The sequence below is a fragment of the Heterocephalus glaber genome, unplaced genomic scaffold, assembly GCF_053883595.1.
Source record: "Heterocephalus glaber isolate CG9 unplaced genomic scaffold, H.glaber_assembly_v1.0 deba00000470, whole genome shotgun sequence".
NCBI lineage: Eukaryota > Metazoa > Chordata > Mammalia > Rodentia > Bathyergidae > Heterocephalus > Heterocephalus glaber.
The window spans coordinates 8047478-8053477 of record NW_028258145.1 but is presented as its reverse complement, the minus strand read 5'-3'; positions in this window follow the sequence as shown (position 1 = coordinate 8053477).

Below are 6000 nucleotides of genomic sequence, written 5' to 3'. Positions count from 1 at the left end.
CCCATGGTGGCTGTGTTGAGAGATGGTGGAACCTTTTCAGATGAGGCCTAGTGGGAAGTCCTTTGGTCATATAGGTGTACTTGGGGGATGGAGGTATGCCTCTTGTGAGAGAGAGAGAGAGGGAGGGAATGGCAGCAGGGACTGGTCCTGCTTAATTTCTCTGGATCCTCTTTTGTGATGTGATCTGTTTTTCCCAGGTTTGGTTCCTACTATCCACCCAAAACCCTCACCAGAACTAGTTCTATGCTATTTACACTTCTACTCTCTACAAATGGGAGCCCAATAGATCTCTTTTCTTTATAAATTTAGCCTATCTCAGATATGTTGTTACGGCTGTGAAAAGTAAACTAACAAAATCACTGATAATATGGTTGCAATAAACAGTTTAAGTTTACCTTTCCAGGTATTATTTTTGTTCTTAGTGGTTATTACAGTAGAGATCACTATTACAGAGTTGATCACTATGGGTTATGACCACAAATACAGTGACTGTCCAAATATTAAAAATTATTATATTAAAACACACATTGCCACTGATCCCCCTCAATATGCTCCTCTGTGTTTCAAACACACTGATCCCATTGTTCTTTCCACTTTCTGAAGCAATTTTGGAAGTCCTCTTGTGTGAATGTCTTTAGTTGTGGTGTCCTGGCTGCCTTGATGTCTTGTAAGATTTCAAAACATTTCCCTTTTGTGGTTATTTTGACTTTGAGGAAGAGCCAGAAGTCTCATGGAATGGTATTTGGTGAATAAGGTGGATGAGGACACACTGTAAAGTTTTCAGTTGACAAGAATTACTGTAAATGTTTTAAATTGATTCGGGACATTGAGACAAACAGAAAAAGACTCTCTGGGAAGATTTTCACAATTATTTTAGAAAGTGGCAAGAACAATGGGATAAGTGTGTTCTAAAGAAAGGGGGCATAGTTTGAGGGGAATTGAAGGCAACATGCCTTTTACTGTAATATTTTTAAAAATTTAAACATTCACTGTGTATTTTGATCAGTCCTTGTATATTTTAAAATTCCTTAGCATAATTACTTTTGATGTAGGTGACTCAAATTCAATGTTTATAGATACTGATTTGCTTTTCTTTATTTTCATGGATTTCTTTATATAACTGAATTTTCTTTTATTGTTATGTATTTGCTTGATTCCCAATTCAAATTTCTAGAAAATATGTTAAAGTAGCCCCCTAAGAAGATTCCTTCACTTATAGGTAACTACTTTAAAAGTTATTTTTGTGTTTATGGTTTTGAATTTTTTTTAAAAAACATCTTCATCATTTATGTATTTATTATTTTCTCTCATCTCTATTACTATACCTACCTACCTACCTACCTATCTACTTACCATAGCTTTTCTTATATAAATTATATCATAGTATACATGCATCACTATTATTTACACTGAATATCATAGCTTGGAGATTAATAATAGTACTTAGCAATAATATACACTGATTTTTTTATAGCTTTCTAGGTTCTACTGATTGACTGTATCATAGTTGATTCAACTGATCCAGTTCCATAGATAGATGTGGGAGTTGTTTTCCAGTCTGTTGCTATTTTTTTGCACTGACCAGACTTGTAAACAATCTCTCTGGTCCATTTGGAATTTATCGCAGTATGGTGGGTAGAATTGCTTTGATATCATCTCATTTGCTTTCCATGTAAATATCCAGTTATTTCAATAATATCTTTGAAGAGTTGACCTTTCATAAATGATTTAACATACAATAAGTTTGTGCATTTCTGGATTTTCAAAGAAGCTTGCAGTATATTTTAATATCTGAAAGGGTTACCTTTCCTTTTTAAAAAAAAGTTTAATCATTTTGCCTAGCTACAGATATATATGGCATTTTTATCAGAATTACATTTAATAGGTATCTTATCTTAGGTCAAATGATAGAATAATGATCTCAAGTCTTTGTGTACAATAATGTCATATGTTTTTCTCTTCTTTCAGGTTGTTTCTTTTATTTTTTTTCTCTTCCAAGGCATGTCTTAGTTCTCTCATAGAGATTTTACATATCTTTTGCTGAATTTACATGTAGATATTTTCTTATTTGCTATGAAAATGAGAATGCTCTTCAATTATGTGTCTTTTATCTATGGACACTAATTTAATAATCATCCAATATACTAAACAGCTTTTTAGATGTGTCCTGCAAACCTCTTCATAGATCCTTCCTTCCCAACCTAAATTAAGCCTGAAAATGTAACATTGTGCAAGGCATCAGATAAAAATGAGTATAAACTCTCTGGTTACAGTTTTTGCAGCTCAAAATAGACAAAGTTTTTGTTGGTGAAGGTCAGAAAATCTGTTATACATGTGACTTGCGGGAGACAAAGGAAACTTCAGGGATGCTGCTATTATTCTGACTCCCAATTTAGTTATTGCAAAAAAGCCAAGTTCTGTATTCAATTAAATATATGACTACAAAGCTGTGATTTTTGTATGTTTCTGCCTATATGAAAAAATCCTCTTTAACGTTTAATAGCAAAATAATAAAACATGATTTGTTGATTCTGAATGGTTTTATCCCCATTCAGAAAAAAAACAGCATATTACATAATTGGGAAATTCCAGAATCTTTTCTGCTAAGTAAAAAAGGAGGCAAAGATTACCATATACTCTGTTTCTCAGTATTATGGTAAAGGAATCTGTTTGATTTGCTCTACTCCTATGTATCAAGAGGCATCGGATACCAATATGATTTATACTGGGAATATTAACTTTGATCACTTGGGTAAGAAACTATCTGCCTCCTTCCTCCCCTGTGAAGCTACTAATTTTCTCTTTCCACACTCTATCTTTTAGAAGTGGATCACTAAGTCCAGGTCTCGCTCACATACAGAGACATTAACTTCTACCTCCTAGTGGGAGCAGCATCAAAGGCCTGGAGTCATATACAAAAATGACCACAATCATTAGTAAATGTAAAAGAGAGACTTTGAGGTAATGCAAGTGTCTCATTTCCTTTAAAGTTTCTTCAACTGATTTTAATTTTGCCTGTATTGGTTACTGTGATGTTCTAATCGAGATTTTCCTTTACTTTTTCATTTTTCTACATTTGTTAGTAAGAATTTTTCTATAAGAAACATTTGTCTTATTTACTTTTTATTCAGAAATTTATATCCATGTAAATTTACTGATATTTCCTTTAATTTTTGTTATATTCTAATATTATCATATGTAACATGTTATTCTATGAATTTTTCCAGTTTTGGTCATTGAGAGATATTTCAGGTTGACCTCTGTGTTCATGTGATGCCATGCCCCAGCCTTTTTACACTTTTGTTTGTTTTTTGTTTACTTGAGCAGTAGAGGAAGATACAGGCTTAACTTTTGCTGTCTGTCCCAGGCCAAGATTTAGTTTTTTCCTTGGGGATGCCTGGATTTTTACTGGAAAAAGTTATTTGTAAATCAAGACCTGGGTGCTGAGCATATTCATTGTTACTGTGGTGTTGCTCCCCCTGGATTCTACTAGAAGCCACAATTAGACAATGATGTCTTTATTCATAGTAACCTGTGTTGATACACGTATCTGCAGTTATTTCTGCATCAAGTATGTATAATATATGTCTCTATTAATTGCAATCCATTAATCCTAAAATCTCTGAATGTCTGACTCTGATTCAGCAGCAAGGATTCATTCTCCTCTTCATCTCATATTTTGTGCAACTCCTTTGTTTGCTAAAGAAAAAAACTACTTCTCATCATCTGATTTTTACTTTCAATATTTGTTTACCCACCCATGTATATTAGTATCAGTGTTGCTAACCTGTAATTTGAAGAAACAAATTTATTAATACATGAAAATATGTGTGTTCTATCTTTTTTTGTTTTCAGCTTTACAAAATCAAGTCATAGCATTGTTTTCCAAAGCTGCTTAGTTCAACTTATATTTTCTCCACCTTTTCAATGGGGTTACAGCACACACGTGTAATTCAGTTAGAGCCATTTGACACATTATATTTAATCATGGGATCACCCAACATGCTAGGTAATATGTTTTCATTTCAGCACAGTTAAATTCATTTTGTTGTTGGTTATGTTTCTCCAGGTGTTGTCAAGCCCATACAGTTAGGTATCCACACACAGACAAATTCCTTCTTCCTAAAATTTCAGTTTTTGGCTCCTTTGTATTCAGCAGCTCACTCCCTACAATCCATGCCAGCTACTAATCTGTTTTTTTGTCCTTAAAGTTCTGCCTATCTTCCAAATATCTTATGAATGTAATCATGAAATATGCGCTATTGTGATTTGGCTTCTTTCTCTTCACAAAATATATTTAACATGCTTAAAGGATACTGTGTGATTCAATAGTTCTTTATTATTGGTGAGGCAAACTTCAGTAGTAGTAGTGAACTTTAGTTTTCACTCTCTTTGTAGATGCCTTGAAGTATGGTTATAGTCCATAGAGTGTTTGATTATCTTTCTGAGAGATTGACATACTGCTATTGTAGAGTGACTACACAAGACTACAATCCCACTAATAATGAATGAATGCTTCTGACCCTCAGTATCTGTTAATGGTTAAATTATCAACTCCATTTTCCAACTCATATAATGGCATGGTTCTTTACAGAGGTGATCAAGTTAAAGTGAGGACTCTAAGGCAGATCCTATCTCAAGATAACTAGTAAGTATTGCATATGAAAAGGAAAGTCAGATACAAACACATGGAGAGAGGGAAGAGGATGTCAAGAGATAGGAAGAAAATGAATACCCACAGCCCAGGAGAGAGACCTGAAACAGACCCTTCTCCCACAGTTCTCAGGACGACTCCAAACTGAGAGCCATTTGGCTTTGCATTTCTGGCCAGAACTGTTGTTTAAGCAACAATCTTACCAGGCTTGGGTACAATCAGTTTTAATTATTTATTTTTTGCCCATTGGCATAGATGTGTGAATAGTGCCTCACTACAATATTGATTCTTATTTCTGAAATGACAAATAATTTTGAGTATCTTTTCATGTTTATTTGATGTCTATATTTTTTGGTAAAGTATCAGTTCAGTATTTTGGCCATATTTTAAATTGAATTGCTTTATCATCCATGCTACAAGTTCTTTATCACATATACAATTTGTAAATATTTATTCCAGTTAGTTGCTTACTTTTCTTTTTTTTAATAATGTCTTTTAATGAGAAAAATTTTGATAGCATAAAATTAATAATTTTATAGAATGTTTTTGTTGTTCTATCTAAAATTCATTATAAAGTCTTAAATCATGCCAATTTTTGTGTTTATGTCCTAAGTTTTTAATGCTTTAAACATTTTATATTTAGATCTATGTTCCATTTTTAGTTAAGGTGTGAGGTGTTCGTTAAATTCATTTCTTTTATATATGCACTTGGAAATGTTTCAGGAACAATTTTCTCCATTGAAATACCTTTGTGCTTTAAGAAAAATCAGTTAAATGTTTTTATGTTGATTTATTTATAGATCTTTATTCTGTTTCATTGATTTGTGAGTATATTGTTTTATTCACACACCCTAGCTTGATTATTATAGCTTTATGTCTTAAAATTGAATATCAGGAACACTTTGACATTCTTTTTCAGAAATGTTTCATTATTTTAATTCTCTTAGCTTTCACATAAGTTTTTAAAATCCTTTTGAGTATCTATAAATAAGGTACTGAGACTTTTGATGAATTGATTATATAGATCAAATTGAGGAGAATTTTGAGTTTTCCAACCCATGAACATGATTTATCATCTGTAGTCCTTGGTAAGGTAATACTAAAATGTATACATCAATGGACAGAATAGTCAAACAATTTTGAAAAAGAATAGTTGAAAGATTTCTGGGTGCAACTTTCTATTATGGATCAGATGGGGGTGGTATCTAAGTATCTGTCACCAAATTTTTAAGGTTAGCTAAATTTCTTCCTGTGTAATTTTAAGAAATGTTTATAGTTTTCCATTTTAGATCTGTGAATCACTTTGAGTTAACTTTGTGAAAGGTGTAAAGTCTATGCAAAACTTT